The sequence below is a fragment of the Bufo gargarizans genome, chromosome 1 (genome assembly GCF_014858855.1).
Source record: "Bufo gargarizans isolate SCDJY-AF-19 chromosome 1, ASM1485885v1, whole genome shotgun sequence".
Classification (NCBI taxonomy): Eukaryota; Metazoa; Chordata; class Amphibia; order Anura; family Bufonidae; genus Bufo; species Bufo gargarizans.
Genome location: NC_058080.1, coordinates 277217375 through 277233873, shown reverse-complemented (window position 1 = coordinate 277233873; position 16499 = coordinate 277217375). Strand labels below are relative to the sequence as shown.

At 47.0% G+C, this 16499-nt stretch overlaps 1 protein-coding gene across 2 annotated transcripts in view; it reads right to left on the bottom strand.

Moving 5' to 3' along the window:
- LOC122926269 overlaps window positions 1–16499 on the bottom strand; it is a 41497-nt gene that overhangs the window by 17742 nt on the left and 7256 nt on the right. Inside the window, exon 3 of one of the 2 annotated variants that reach the window (XR_006387656.1) lies at window positions 2286–2498. The exons of the other annotated variant lie outside the window; for it this stretch is intronic. The gene's annotated coding sequence lies outside the window, so the exon portion shown is untranslated. Of the gene's footprint in view, window positions 1–2285; window positions 2499–16499 lie in introns of those variants that run through there. 2 annotated transcript variants of the gene reach the window in all.

The window sequence follows — 16499 nt, the reverse complement described above, 5'->3', positions numbered from 1 at the left end:
AACGGAGAGCCAACAGGACCCGAGTGTGAGAGGTAAAGAGCATGAACTGACCGTGATAGGTACACTTAAAGCAGAAAGAAGGCGTGACAGGACAGTAGGAGGGGAGTTGACGTGAGTGGACAAGGACAGATGAGGAACCTGGACGGGACGGCTAGGAAACATGGAGTGATTGTGGAAGTGTCAGGCAACCAGCCCTGAGAATCCGTGCGCATCGGAAAGGAGAAAAACTGAGCCTGACAAGCAAGGGGACATGATGAAAACCTGGACGTGTCAGGTGACAGGACACAAGAAAACCTGAACGTATCAGGTGACTGGACACAAAGCGAACCTGAACGTATCAGGTGACAGGACACAAAGCGAACCTGAACGTATCAGGTGACAGGACACAAAGCGAACCTGAACGTATCAGGTGACAGGACACGAAGCGAACCTGAACGTATCAGGTGACAGGACACGAAGCGAACCTGAACGTATCAGGTGACAGGACACTGAAGCGAACCTGAACGTATCAGGTGACAGGACACGAAGCGAACCTGAACGTATCAGGTGACAGGACACGAAGCGAACCTGAACGTATCAGGTGAACGGACACGAAGAGAACCTGAAAGTATCAGGTGACAGGACACGAAGAGTGACAGGACACGAAGAGAACCTGAAATATCAGGTGACAGGACACGAAGAGGACCTGAACCTAACGGGTGACAGGACACGAAGAGAACCTGAACGTATCAGGTGACGGGGCACGAAGAGAACCTGAAAGTATCAGGTGAGAGGACACGAAGAAAACATGCATGTGACAGTGTGGAGACAGGAAAATCATGACGGGCCAGGCGAAGGAAAGCAAGGAAAACATGGACAGAATCTGTGATGGGGGTCCCGACCGGAACTCCCAACTCCAACCCTGCATGAGTTATAGTCTGAACGAGGGGTCAGCAACCTCTGGCGCTGATGCTGCTTGGAAACTACAACTCCCAGCATGCCTCGCCCACGCCTATGGGAGCGAGAAGAGTACCTGAGCATGTTACATGCTGGGGGTTGTAGCCTGCCGCGTGAAACATTTTGGTTGAATATTTGACACAGACCTGTTTTGTTTGCCACCTGCTGTCCCTACCCAACCATCTGACGAAAAATGATGAGTGTGGACGAAGCCAGAACCATAATAAATGGTACATGGCTGGCGTTCGACGTGTACAAGTGGATGTGTGAAACCAGTGTTGAGTTCAAGGACGGTGTAGTGCCAGGACACACTCACAACGCCTCTGTGTGCAAAAGTACGGAAAGTTTGGCACTATGTGTGCCAGAGTATGTTATGATATCTGCGTTGTGGGGCTGCGCCTGCCCAAGGCAGAGAGCCGACCCCTCCAGCAGGGAAGCGCAGCCCTCTGGGCCCCGGCTGCCGCCGCCTCCGGTACTGGCACCGGTGACGCGGCCTGCAGTGAGGAGAAGATGTGCTGCGCCCCCTGCAAGATGTTTGCCAGCCTGCTGTACATGTAAACTTCTGGTTTCTGTATATATTGCTAATATTACATACCTGTGGATTTCTTTAAACATCTTTTCAGAACTTCCACCTAATGTGTCCTGTGCTGGTGGTCACACATGCTCAGCAGCTCAGTCCCACCATCCAGATTGTCTTCTACAAGGGCGGTGGAGTAACTGAAGTTCATTTTTGTGGGTATAAGAGGAGTTGTGTACACAGAGCGAAATAATTAGCTTTTTGCTATTCTTATTATAAATGTGGCAATGAGCAATGAAAGTACGGTACAACGGCACTGCCATTGTCAACAGGTGTGAGCCACACTGTTGCACATCCTCAAGAGAATTCCCTATTAGCACACTATCGTGTAGCCCAAGAATAGATCTTTATATGGCGGACTTACTCTGCCCGATACGCAGATTATCCAGGACGAACATTCCTTTGAAAGACAATCTTCCCGACTAAAGGTGCAGCTGATTACCTGATATACGAGCAAAACATTTGTTCACTGGGTGTCATTAGTACAGTCGAGTAAAGTATCGTTCTGGGCAGCAGATTGTGCAGTTTAAACAGTGACCTGCTGCCCCGAAACAATGCAGCTATACGAGGATTAGCGATCGCAGTAGTCATTGTTCATTCTCATACTGTGGAGGTGATCGCTGTATGTAAATGTTGCTCTTCACCTCCACTTAACGAGCAGCTGACTGTCGGGATAGAACGCTTCATTCCTGTTAATCGGCTGCTCCTTGCCCCATGTAAGCCTACCATTAAGATGGTGCTATTAATTCATTTCTGTTTACCTTACCTTGCAAACAATATAAGTGGGTTGATGGGTGCAGTTTGTGGGTTCTTCTCTAAAAACAGTTTTCATTAATCTACAGGAACCTGGATGAAAATCAGCTCTCTTGCAGGACACCTCAGGAGAGGTGCTTTTATTTGGCATCAGCTGAAATACTGGGCATATGTCATCTACTTCTCTGCTTTTCCCATCACTGTTCAGATTTTGTATTTGTGAATTGATTATCTGGTAGAAGACAAGAAAATGTTTCAGTGTGACAGTATCTACAGATTTTACCACAACACAATGTATTAGATAACCATTGACAATTAATAGCACTTCCATTTTAGAGGGAAGCTGTTACCAGGTAATTCCAGGTACAACACCTGGTGTTAGTCCTATAAGAGGTAACAATTAGAGTTGAGCGAACACCTGGATGTTCGGGTTCGAGAAGTTCGGCCGAACATCCCGGAAATGTTCGGGTTCGGGATCCGAACCCGATCCGAACTTCGTCCCGAACCCGAACCCCATTGAAGTCAATGGGGACCCGAACTTTTCGGCACTAAAAAGGCTGTAAAACAGCCCAGGAAAGAGCTAGAGGGCTGCAAAAGGCAGCAACATGTAGGTAAATCCCCTGCAAACAAATGTGGATAGGGAAATGAATTAAAATAAAAATTAAATAAATAAAAATTAACCAAAATCAATTGGAGAGAGGTTCCATAGCAGAGAATCTGGCTTCCCGTCACCCACCACTGGAACAGTCCATTCTCAGATATTTAGGCCCCGGCACCCAGGCAGAGGAGAGAGGTCCCGTAACAGAGAATCTGTCTTCATGTCAGCAGAGAATTAGTCTGCATGTCATAGCAGAGAATGAGGCTTCACGTCAGCCACCACTGCAACAGTCCATTGGCATATATTTAGGCCCAGCACCCAGGCAGAGGAGGGAGGTCCCGTAACAGAGAATCTGTCTTCATGTCAGCAGAGAATTAGTCTGCATGTCATAGCAGAGAATGAGGCTTCACGTCAGCCACCACTGCAACAGTCCATTGGCATATATTTAGGCCCAGCACACACACAGGCAGAGGAGAGAGGTCCCGTAACAGAGAATCTGGCTTCATGTCAGCAGAGAATCAGTCTGCATGTCATAGCAGAGAATGAGGCTTCACGTCACCCACCACTGCAACAGTCCATTGGCATATATTTAGGCCTAGCACACAGGCAGAGCAGAGAGGTCCCGTAACAGACAATCTGGCTTCATGTCAGCAGAGAATCAGTCTGCATGTCATAGCAGAGAATGAGGCTTCACGTCACCCACCACTGCAACAGTCCATTGGCATATATTTAGGCCTAGCACACAGGCAGAGCAGAGAGGTCCCGTAACAGACAATCTGGCTTCATGACAGCAGAGAATTAGTCTGCATGTCATAGCAGAGAATGAGGCTTCACGTCAGCCACCACTGCAACAGTCCATTGGCATATATTTAGGCCCAGCACCCAGGCAGAGGAGAGAGGTCCCGTAACAGACAATCTGGCTTCATGTCAGCAGAGAATTAGTCTGCATGTCATAGCAGAGAATCAGGCTTCACGTCAGCCACCACTGCAACAGTCCATTGTCATAAATTTAGGCCCAGCACCCAGGCAGAGGAGAGAGGTCCCGTAACAGACAATCTGGCTTCATGTCAGCAGAGAATTAGTCTGCATGTCATAGCAGAGAATGAGGCTTCACGTCAGCCACCACTGCAACAGTCCATTGGCATATATTTAGGCCTAGCACACAGGCAGAGCAGAGAGGTCCCGTAACAGACAATCTGGCTTCATGACAGCAGAGAATTAGTCTGCATGTCATAGCAGAGAATGAGGCTTCACGTCAGCCACCACTGCAACAGTCCATTGGCATATATTTAGGCCCAGCACCCAGGCAGAGGAGAGAGGTCCCGTAACAGACAATCTGGCTTCATGTCAGCAGAGAATTAGTCTGCATGTCATAGCAGAGAATCAGGCTTCACGTCAGCCACCACTGCAACAGTCCATTGTCATAAATTTAGGCCCAGCACCCAGGCAGAGGAGAGAGGTCCCGTAACAGACAATCTGGCTTCATGTCAGCAGAGAATTAGTCTGCATGTCATAGCAGAGAATGAGGCTTCACGTCAGCCACCACTGCAACAGTCCATTGGCATATATTTAGGCCTAGCACACAGGCAGAGCAGAGAGGTCCCGTAACAGACAATCTGGCTTCATGACAGCAGAGAATCAGTCTGCATGTCATAGCAGAGAATCAGGCTTCACGTCAGCCACCACTGCAACAGTCCATTGTCATAAATTTAGGCCCAGCACCCAGGCAGAGGAGAGAGGTCCCGTAACAGAGAATCTGGCTTCATGTCAGCAGAGAATCAGTCTTCATATCATAGCAGAGAATCAGGCTTCACGTCACCCACCACTGTAAGAGTCAATTTTCATAAATTTAGGCCCAGAACCCAGGCAGAGGAGAAAGGTCCCGTAACAGACAATCTGGCTTCATGTCAGCAGAGAATCAGTCTTCATATCATAGCCTAGAATCAGGCTTCACGTCACCCACCACTGTAAGAGTCAATTTTCATAAATTTAGGCCCAGAACCCAGGCAGAGGAGAAAGGTCCCGTAACAGACAATCTGGCTTCATGTCAGCAGAGAATCAGTCTTCATATCATAGCAGAGAATCAGGCTTCACGTCACCCACCACTGCAACAGTCAATTGTCATAAATTTAGGCCCAGCACCCAGGCAGAGGAGAGAGCTCCCGTAACAGAGGATCTGGCTTCATGTCAGCAGAGAATCAGTCTGCATGTCATAGCAGAGAATGAGGCTTCACGTCACCCACCACTGCAACAGTCCATTGGCATATATTTAGGCCTAGCACACAGGCAGAGCAGAGAGGTCCCGTAACAGACAATCTGGCTTCATGTCAGCAGAGAATCAGTCTGCATGTCATAGCAGAGAATGAGGCTTCACGTCACCCACCACTGCAACAGTCCATTGGCATATATTTAGGCCTAGCACACAGGCAGAGCAGAGAGGTCCCGTAACAGACAATCTGGCTTCATGACAGCAGAGAATCAGTCTGCATGTCATAGCAGAGAATGAGGCTTCACGTCACCCACCACTGCAACAGTCCATTGGCATATATTTAGGCCTAGCACACAGGCAGAGCAGAGAGGTCCCGTAACAGACAATCTGGCTTCATGTCAGCAGAGAATCAGTCTGCATGTCATAGCAGAGAATGAGGCTTCACGTCACCCACCACTGCAACAGTCCATTGGCATATATTTAGGCCTAGCACACAGGCAGAGCAGAGAGGTCCCGTAACAGACGATCTGGCTTCATGTCAGCAGAGAATCAGTCTGCATGTCATAGCAGAGAATCAGGCTTCACGTCAGCCACCACTGCAACAGTCCATGGTCATAAATTTAGGCCCAGCACCCAGGCAGAGGAGAGAGGTCCCGTAACAGACAATCTGGCTTCATGTCAGCAGAGAATTAGTCTGCATGTCATAGCAGAGAATCAGGCTTCATGTCAGCCACCACTGCAACAGTCCATTGGCATATATTTAGGCCTAGCACACAGGCAGAGGAGAGGTTCATTCAACTTTGGGTAGCATCGCAATATAATGGTAAAATGAAAATAAAAATAGGATTGAATGAGGAAGTGCCCTGGAGTCCAATAATATATGGTTATGGGGAGGTAGTTAATGTCTAATCTGGACAAGGGACGGACAGGTCCTGTGGGATCCATGCCTGGTTCATTTTTATGAACGTCAGCTTGTCCACATTGGCTGTAGACAGGCGGCTGCGTTTGTCTGTAATGACGCCCCCTGCCGTGCTGAATACACGTTCAGACAAAACGCTGGCTGCCGGGCAGGCCAGCACCTCCAAGGCATAAAAGGCTAGCTCTGGCCACGTGGACAATTTAGAGACCCAGAAGTTGAATGGGGCCGAACCATCAGTCAGTACGTGGAGGGGTGTGCACACGTACTGTTCCACCATGTTAGTGAAATGTTGCCTCCTGCTAACACGTTGCGTATCAGGTGGTGGTGCAGTTAGCTGTGGCGTGTTGACAAAAGTTTTCCACATCTCTGCCATGCTAACCCTGCCCTCAGAGGAGCTGGCCGTGACACAGCTGCCTTGGCGACCTCTTGCTCCTCCTCTGCCTTGGCCTTGGGCTTCCACTTGTTCCCCTGTGACATTTGGGAATGCTCTCAGTAGCGCGTCTACCAACGTGCGCTTGTACTCGCGCATCTTCCTATCACGCTCCAGTGCAGGAAGTAAGGTGGGCACATTGTCTTTGTAGCGTGGATCCAGCAGGGTGGCAACCCAGTAGTCCGCACAGGTTAAAATGTGGGCAACTCTGCTGTCGTTGCGCAGGCACTGCAGCATGTAGTCGCTCATGTGTGCCAGGCTGCCCAGGGGTAAGGACAAGCTGTCCTCTGTGGGAGGCGTATCGTCATCGTCCTGCCTTTCCCCCCAGCCACGCACCAGTGATGGACCCGAGCTGCGTTGGGTGCCACCCCGCTGTGACCATGCTTCATCCTCCTCCACCTCCTCCTCATCCTCGTCCTCCTCGTCCTCCAGTAGTGGGCCCTGGCTGGCCACATTTGTACCTGGCCTCTGCTGTTGCAAAAAACCTCCCTCTGAGTCACTTCGAAGAGACTGGCCTGAAAGTGCTAAAAATGACCCCTCTTCCTCATCCTCCTCCTCCTCCTCCTGGGCCACCTCCTGTTCCATCATCGCCCTAAGTGTTTTCTCAAGGAGACATAGAAGTGGTATTGTAACGCTGATAACGGTGTCATCGCCACTGGCCATGTTGGTGGAGTACTCGAAACAGCGCAACAGGGCACACAGGTCTCGCATGGAGGCCCAGTCATTGGTGGTGAAGTGGTGCTGTTCTGTAGTGCGACTGACCCGTGCGTGCTGCAGCTGAAACTCCACTATGGCCTGCTGCTGCTCGCACAGTCTGTCCAGCATGTGCAAGGTGGAGTTCCACCTGGTGGGCACGTCGCATATGAGGCGGTGAGCGGGAAGGCCGAAGTTACGCTGTAGCGCAGACAGGCGAGCAGCGGCAGGATGTGAACGCCGGAAGCGCGAACAGACGGCCCGCACTTTATGCAGCAGCTCTGACATGTCGGGGTAGTTGTGAATGAACTTCTGCACCACCAAATTCAGCACATGCGCCAAGCAAGGGATGTGCGTCAAATTGGCTAGTCCCAGAGCTGCAACGAGATTTCGCCCATTATCACACACCACCAGGCCGGGCTTGAGGCTCACCGGCAGCAACCACTCGTCGGTCTGTTGTTCAATACCCCGCCACAACTCCTGTGCGGTGTGGGGCCTGTCCCCCAAACATATGAGTTTCAGAATGGCCTGCTGACGTTTACCCCGGGCTGTGCTGAAGTTGGTGGTGAAGGTGTGTGGCTGACTGGATGAGCAGGTGGAAGAAGAGGAGGAGGAAGCCGAGAAGGAGGAGGTGGCAACAGGAGGCAAAGAATGTTGCCCTGCGATCCTTGGCGGCGGCAGGACGTGCGCCAAACAGCTCTCCGCCTGGGGCCCAGCTGCCACTACATTTACCCAGTGTGCAGTTAGGGAGATATAGCGTCCCTGGCCGTGCTTACTGGTCCACGTATCTGTGGTTAGGTGGACCTTGCTACAGATGGCGTTGCGCAGTGCACACTTGATTTTATGGGATACTTGGTTGTGCAGGGAAGGCACGGCTCTCTTGGAGAAGTAGTGCCGGCTGGGAACAACATACTGTGGGACAGCAAGCGACATGAGCTGTTTGAAGCTGTCTGTGTCCACCAGCCTAAATGACAGCATTTCATAGGCCAGTAGTTTAGAAATGCTGGCATTCAGGGCCAGGGATCGAGGGTGGCTAGGTGGGAATTTACGCTTTCTATCAAATGTTTGTGAGATGGAGAGCTGAACGCTGGCGTGTGACATGGTTGAGACGCTTGGTGACGGAGGTGGTGGTGGTGGTGTTGGTGGTACATCCCCTGTTTGCTGGGCGGCAGGTGCCAACGTTCCTCCAGAGGCGGAGGAAGAGGCCGAGGCGGCAGCAGCAGAATAGGCCGAGGCGGCAGCAGCAGAAGAGGTAGCAGGGGGAGCCTGAGTGACTTCCTTGGTTTTAAGGTGTTTACTCCACTGCAGTTCATGCTTTGCATGCAGGTGCCTGGTCATGCAGGTTGTGCTCAGGTTCAGAACGTTAATGCCTCGCTTCAGGCTCTGATGGCACAGCGTGCAAACCACTCGGGTCTTGTCGTCAGCACATTGTTTGAAGAAGTGCCATGCCAGGGAACTCCTTGAAGCTGCCTTTGGGGTGCTCGGTCCCAGATGGCGGCGGTCAGTAGCAGGCGGAGTCTCTTGGCGGCGGGTGTTCTGCTTTTGCCCACTGCTCCCTCTTTTGCTACGCTGTTGGCTCGGTCTCACCACTGCCTCTTCCTCCGAACTGTGAAAGTCAGTGGCACGACCTTCATTCCATGTGGGGTCTAGGACCTCATCGTCCCCTGCATCGTCTTCCACCCAGTCTTGATCCCTGACCTCCTGTTCAGTCTGCACACTGCAGAAAGACGCAGCAGTTGGCACCTGTGTTTCGTCATCATCAGAGACATGCTGAGGTGGTATTCCCATGTCCTCATCATCAGGAAACATAAGTGGTTGTGCGTCAGTGCATTCTATGTCTTTCACCGCTGGGGAAGGGCTAGGTGGATGCCCTTGGGAAACCCTGCCAGCGGAGTCTTCAAACAGCATAAGAGACTGCTGCATAACTTGAGGCTGAGACAGTTTCCCTGGTATGCATGGGGGTGATGTGACAGACTGATGGGGTTGGTTTTCAGGCGCCATCTGTGCGCTTTCTGCAGAAGACTGGGTGGGAGATAATGTGAACGTGCTGGATCCACTGTCGGCCACCCAATTGACTAATGCCTGTACCTGCTCAGGCCTTACCATCCTTAGAACGGCATTGGGCCCCACCATATATCGCTGTAAATTCTGGCGGCTACTGGGACCTGAGGTAGTTGGTACACTAGGACGTGTGGATGTGGCAGAACGGCCACGTCCTCTCCCAGCACCAGAGGGTCCACTAACACCACCACGACCATGTCCACGTCCGCGTCCCTTACTAGATGTTTTTCTCATTGTTATGGTTCACCACAACAACAAATATATTATTTGGCCCAATGTATTGTATTCAAATTCAGCGGGATATAAATTTGAGGCCTAGTATTTAGGCGCTGGGTGACCGGTATGGATTTAGTGACAGAATTAGACTTGGAAATGCACAGAAGCGTGTGTGTGAAGTTATTCTGAATGACCCTATGTGCACCTTCAATATTATATACCCTTTTAGGGATAGATTTCAAATAGCTCTGATATAGCAGAAACCACTAAATTATGAAATTGCTAAATTGGGAATTGTACTTCAACCCAGAACAAAAAATGTGCTTTGACGGACACTAAATATCTTGCCCAGCAACAACAGTACAGCGGTGGGTAACGAGAGATTTAGAGGGATTTAAATTTGAGGCCTAGTATTTAGGCGCTGGGTCACCGGTATGGATTTAGTGACAGAATTAGACTTGGAAATGCACAGAAGCGTGTGTGTGAAGTTATTCTGAATGACCCTATGTGCACCTTCAATATTATATACCCTTTTAGGGATAGATTTCAAATAGCTCTGATATAGCAGAAACCACTAAATTATGAAATTGCTAAATTGGGAATTGTACTTCAACCCAGAACAAAAAATGTGCTTTGACGGACACTAAATATCTTGCCCAGCAACAACAGTACAGTGGTGGGTAACGAGAGATTTAGAGGGATTTAAATTTGAGGCCTAGTATTTAGGCGCTGGGTCACCGGTATGGATTTAGTGACAGAATTAGACTTGGAAATGCACAGAAGCGTGTGTGTGAAGTTATTCTGAATGACCCTATGTGCACCTTCAATATTATATACCCTTTTAGGGATAGATTTCAAATAGCTCTGATATAGCAGAAACCACTAAATTATGAAATTGCTAAATTGGGAATTGTACTTCAACCCAGAACAAAAAATGTGCTTTGACGGACACTAAATATCTTGCCCAGCAACAACAGTACACCGGTGGGTAACGAGAGATTTAGAGGGAATTAAATTTGAGGCCTAGTATTTAGGCGCTGGGTCACCGGTATGGATTTAGTGACAGAATTAGACTTGGAAATGCACAGAAGCGTGTGTGTGAAGTTATTCTGAATGACCCTATGTGCACCTTCAATATTATATACCCTTTTAGGGATAGATTTCAAATAGCTCTGATATAGCAGAAACCACTAAATTATGAAATTGCTAAATTGGGAATTGTACTTCAACCCAGAACAAAAAATGTGCTTTGACGGACACTAAATATCTTGCCCAGCAACAACAGTACACCGGTGGGTAACGAGAGATTTAGAGGGAATTAAATTTGAGGCCTAGTATTTAGGCGCTGGGTCACCGGTATGGATTTAGTGACAGAATTAGACTTGGAAATACACAGTAGCGGGTGTGTGTGAAGTTATTCTGAATGACCCTATGTGCACCTTCAATATTATATACCCTTTTAGGGATAGATTTCAAATAGCTCTGATATAGCAGAAACCACTAAATTATGAAATTGCTAAATTGGGAATTGTACTTCAACCCAGAACAAAAAATGTGCTTTGACGGACACTAAATATCTTGCCCAGCAACAACAGTACAGTGGTGGGTAACGAGAGATTTAGAGGGATTTAAATTTGAGGCCTAGTATTTAGGCGCTGGGTCACCGGTATGGATTTAGTGACAGAATTAGACTTGGAAATGCACAGAAGCGTGTGTGTGAAGTTATTCTGAATGACCCTATGTGCACCTTCAATATTATATACCCTTTTAGGGATAGATTTCAAATAGCTCTGATATAGCAGAAACCACTAAATTATGAAATTGCTAAATTGGGAATTGTACTTCAACCCAGAACAAAAAATGTGCTTTGACGGACACTAAATATCTTGCCCAGCAACAACAGTACACCGGTGGGTAACGAGAGATTTAGAGGGAATTAAATTTGAGGCCTAGTATTTAGGCGCTGGGTCACCGGTATGGATTTAGTGACAGAATTAGACTTGGAAATACACAGTAGCGGGTGTGTGTGAAGTTATTCTGAATGACCCTATGTGCACCTTCAATATTATATACCCTTTTAGGGATAGATTTCAAATAGCTCTGATATAGCAGAAACCACTAAATTATGAAATTGCTAAATTGGGAATTGTACTTCAACCCAGAACAAAAAATGTGCTTTGACGGACACTAAATATCTTGCCCAGCAACAACAGTACACCGGTGGGTAACGAGAGATTTAGAGGGAATTAAATTTGAGGCCTAGTATTTAGGCGCTGGGTCACCGGTATGGATTTAGTGACAGAATTAGACTTGGAAATACACAGTAGCGGGTGTGTGTGAAGTTATTCTGAATGACCCTATGTGCACCTTCAATATTATATACCCTTTTAGGGATAGATTTCAAATAGCTCTGATATAGCAGAAACCACTAAATTATGAAATTGCTAAATTGGGAATTGTACTTCAACCCAGAACAAAAAATGTGCTTTGACGGACACTAAATATCTTGCCCAGCAACAACAGTACAGTGGTGGGTAACGAGAGATTTAGAGGGATTTAAATTTGAGGCCTAGTATTTAGGCGCTGGGTCACCGGTATGGATTTAGTGACAGAATTAGACTTGGAAATGCACAGAAGCGTGTGTGTGAAGTTATTCTGAATGACCCTATGTGCACCTTCAATATTATATACCCTTTTAGGGATAGATTTCAAATAGCTCTGATATAGCAGAAACCACTAAATTATGAAATTGCTAAATTGGGAATTGTACTTCAACCCAGAACAAAAAATGTGCTTTGACGGACACTAAATATCTTGCCCAGCAACAACAGTACACCGGTGGGTAACGAGAGATTTAGAGGGAATTAAATTTGAGGCCTAGTATTTAGGCGCTGGGTCACCGGTATGGATTTAGTGACAGAATTAGACTTGGAAATACACAGTAGCGGGTGTGTGTGAAGTTATTCTGAATGACCCTATGTGCACCTTCAATATTATATACCCTTTTAGGGATAGATTTCAAATAGCTCTGATATAGCAGAAACCACTAAATTATGAAATTGCTAAATTGGGAATTGTACTTCAACCCAGAACAAAAAATGTGCTTTGACGGACACTAAATATCTTGCCCAGCAACAACAGTACAGCGGTGGGTAACGAGAGATTTAGAGGGAATTAAATTTGAGGCCTAGTATTTAGGCGCTGGGTCACCGGTATGGATTTAGTGACAGAATTAGACTTGGAAATACACAGTAGCGGGTGTGTGTGAAGTTACTCTGAATGACCCTATGTGCACCTTCAATATTATATACCCTTTTTGGGATAGATTTCAAAGAGCTCTGATATAGCAGGAACCACTAAATTATGAAATTGCTAAATTGAGAATTGTATTTCAACCCAGAACAAGAAATGTGCTTGAACGGACACTAAATAACTCGCCCAGCTACAGCACTAGGGACAGATTTAGCTGGATATAAATTTGAGGCCTAGTATTTAGGCGCTGGGTGACAGGTATGGGTTTAGTGACAGAATTAGACTTGGAAATACACAGTAGCGGGTGTGTGTGAAGTTATTCTGAATGACCCTATGTGCACCTTCAATATTATATACCCTTTTAGGGATAGATTTCAAATAGCTCTGATATAGCAGAAACCACTAAATTATGAAATTGCTAAATTGGGAATTGTACTTCAACCCAGAACAAAAAATGTGCTTTGACGGACACTAAATATCTTGCCCAGCAACAACAGTACAGCGGTGGGTAACGAGAGATTTAGAGGGAATTAAATTTGAGGCCTAGTATTTAGGCGCTGGGTCACCGGTATGGATTTAGTGACAGAATTAGACTTGGAAATACACAGTAGCGGGTGTGTGTGAAGTTATTCTGAATGACCCTATGTGCACCTTCAATATTATATACCCTTTTTGGGATAGATTTCAAATAGCTCTGATATAGCAGGAACCACTAAATTATGAAATTGCTAAATTGGGAATTGTACTTCAACCCAGAACAAAAAATGTGCTTTGACGGGCACTAAATAACTTTCCCAGCTACAACAGGACAACGGTAACGAGAGATTTAGAGGGATTTAAATTTGAGGCCTAGTATTTAGGCGCTGGGTGACAGGTATGGGTTTAGTGACAGAATTAGACTTGGAAATACACAGTAGCGGGTGTGTGTGAAGTTATTCTGAATGACCCTATGTGCACCTTCAATATTATATACCCTTTTTGGGATAGATTTCAAATAGCTCTGATATAGCAGAAACCACTAAATTATGAAATTGCTAAATTGGGAATTGTACTTCAACCCAGAACAAAAAATGTGCTTTGACGGACACTAAATATCTTGCCCAGCAACAACAGTACAGCGGTGGGTAACGAGAGATTTAGAGGGAATTAAATTTGAGGCCTAGTATTTAGGCGCTGGGTCACCGGTATGGATTTAGTGACAGAATTAGACTTGGAAATACACAGTAGCGGGTGTGTGTGAAGTTACTCTGAATGACCCTATGTGCACCTTCAATATTATATACCCTTTTTGGGATAGATTTCAAAGAGCTCTGATATAGCAGGAACCACTAAATTATGAAATTGCTAAATTGGGAATTGTATTTCAACCCAGAACAAGAAATGTGCTTGAACGGACACTAAATAACTCGCCCAGCTACAGCACTAGGGACAGATTTAGCTGGATATAAATTTGAGGCCTAGTATTTAGGCGCTGGGTGACCGGTATGGATTTAGTGACAGAATTAGACTGGGATATGGCCAAAAAATGAACAGACTATTGCTGGTTAAATGCACTTGGTGTGACAGCTTCACCCTGATGTAGGCTTTAGCCAAAAAACAACCACACCATTGAGGGTTAAATGCACTTGGTGACAGGCGCAGCTTGCCCCTGATTTTGTATATGGCCAAAAAATGAACAGACTATTGCTGGTTAAATGCACTTGGTGTGACAGCTTCACCCTGATGTAGGCTTTAGCCAAAAAACAACCACACCATTGAGGGTTAAATGCACTTGGTGACAGGCGCAGCTTGCCCCTGATTTTGTATATGGCCAAAAAATGAACAGACTATTGCTGGTTAAATGCACTTGGTGTGACAGCTTCACCCTGATGTAGGCTTTAGCCAAAAAACAACCACACCATTGAGGGTTAAATGCACTTGGTGACAGGCGCAGCTTGCCCCTGATTTTGTATATGGCCAAAAAATGAACAGACTATTGCTGGTTAAATGCACTTGGTGTGACAGCTTCACCCTGATGTAGGCTTTAGCCAAAAAACAACCACACCATTGAGGGTTAAATGCACTTGGTCGCAGCTTGTGCTGGCGCACCACAAGACACAAAATGGCCGCCGATCACCCCAGAAAAATGAGACTGACAAACGGTCTGTGCAGCCTAAAAACAGTGAGCAATTGAGGATCAGCAGCTCAATGATCCACAGCTGCAGATCGATCAGTTAATCAAGTCCTTTGGAGGAGTTAATCTGCCTAATCTCGCCCTACTGTCGCAGCCGCAACCTCTCCCTACGCTAATCAGAGCAGAGTGACGGGCGGCGCTATGTGACTCCAGCTTAAATAGAGGCTGGGTCACATGGTGCTCTGGCCAATCACAGCCATGCCAATAGTAGGCATGGCTGTGATGGCCTCTTGGGGCAAGTAGTATGACGCTTGTTGATTGGCTGCTTTGCAGCCTTTCAAAAAGCGCCAAGAAAGCGTCACAAAAGCGCGAAGAAAGCGACGAACACCGAACCCGAACCCGGACTTTTACGAAAATGTCCGGGTTCGGGTCCGTGTCACGGACACCCCAAAATTCGGTACGAACCCGAACTATACAGTTCGAGTTCGCTCATCCCTAGTAACAATATATTTCAGTTAGTGATCCGTCACTTCACTCTGGAGAAAAAATACCTTTAATCTTTATGCAAATCAGAAATTAAATGCAACTGGGCAGTCCCCAAGCCACTCTGGAGACCGCTGCTATTAAATGCAGTGATCTCCTCAGCAACATGGGTAGGAGTGATCCCTATGCCATCACTCGTCCCCATGCTATAGAGTCTGGATTGCCCGATGAACAAGCGTTTGCTCGTTCATCATGCAATCGGTGGCAGTATTACACTGCAAGATGATAGCTAACAGGCCTTCATGTGAACGCTCATTAGCGATCAGCGCGCAGAAAATCTGCCCATCTAATACACCCATAACTTACTAAAAGATAAAAATGTATTACCAGGCACTTCAATTTGGCGCTATTCATCAGTTTGGATGTAATTGAATTCATTAATTTAACTCTTATCAGGACTGGATTACAGGGAGGGCAAAAGGACAACCTCCCAGGGGTATGGACCACATAAGGGCCACCATCTCCCAGTTCCTTAAATGCAAGAATATAGGTTATTTGTTCCAATGAGTTCCAATTTCTAAATTGACTGCACCGCTAACTAGAAGATATCAGTAGCAGATTTTGACCACTGAGGGAGTGATAAGTAGATGCCAGATATTTTCAGCTGTGCCAATTCAAATATGGGTAAGCTTGACATGCTGCTTGTGGCCACCTGATGCCGGCTTCCTCACTGAGACCTAGCCTAGCAGGCGCAGTGAGGAATCCGGCACCATCATTCACTCACTGTGCCTGCGCCGAATACAGAAGCGAACGGTGCAGGCTTGGGATTTCGTAAGCGATGCTGCGAACTGTGGCATCAATCAAAATGAGCGAGGCGAGCAGAACTGGGGAAAAACGTGATGTGAACCCAGCCTAATATCCAACATAATCCAAGACTTATCTTGAGCTGCACCACTTCCCTAGAATGCTGTAGCCCAAGCAATTAGGCTAATTCCTAACATCCACAGTTTTATTCACTCCCTAAAAACACATCTTTTTAGGGTGGCCTATCACATACCTTAATCTAACTGTTCACCATTCACACCCACCTCCCCCAACATCATTCTTCATGCCTGATCTATCATCAAACGCTATCCACCACACCCCATGCATTCAGAGGCACTACAGATATCAGCTGGTGACTGGCTCATGTAGCTCTCTACTCCTCTATTTAGTTAAGATGGCCGGACCATTGTACAAATCAGACACTTGTTACCTTC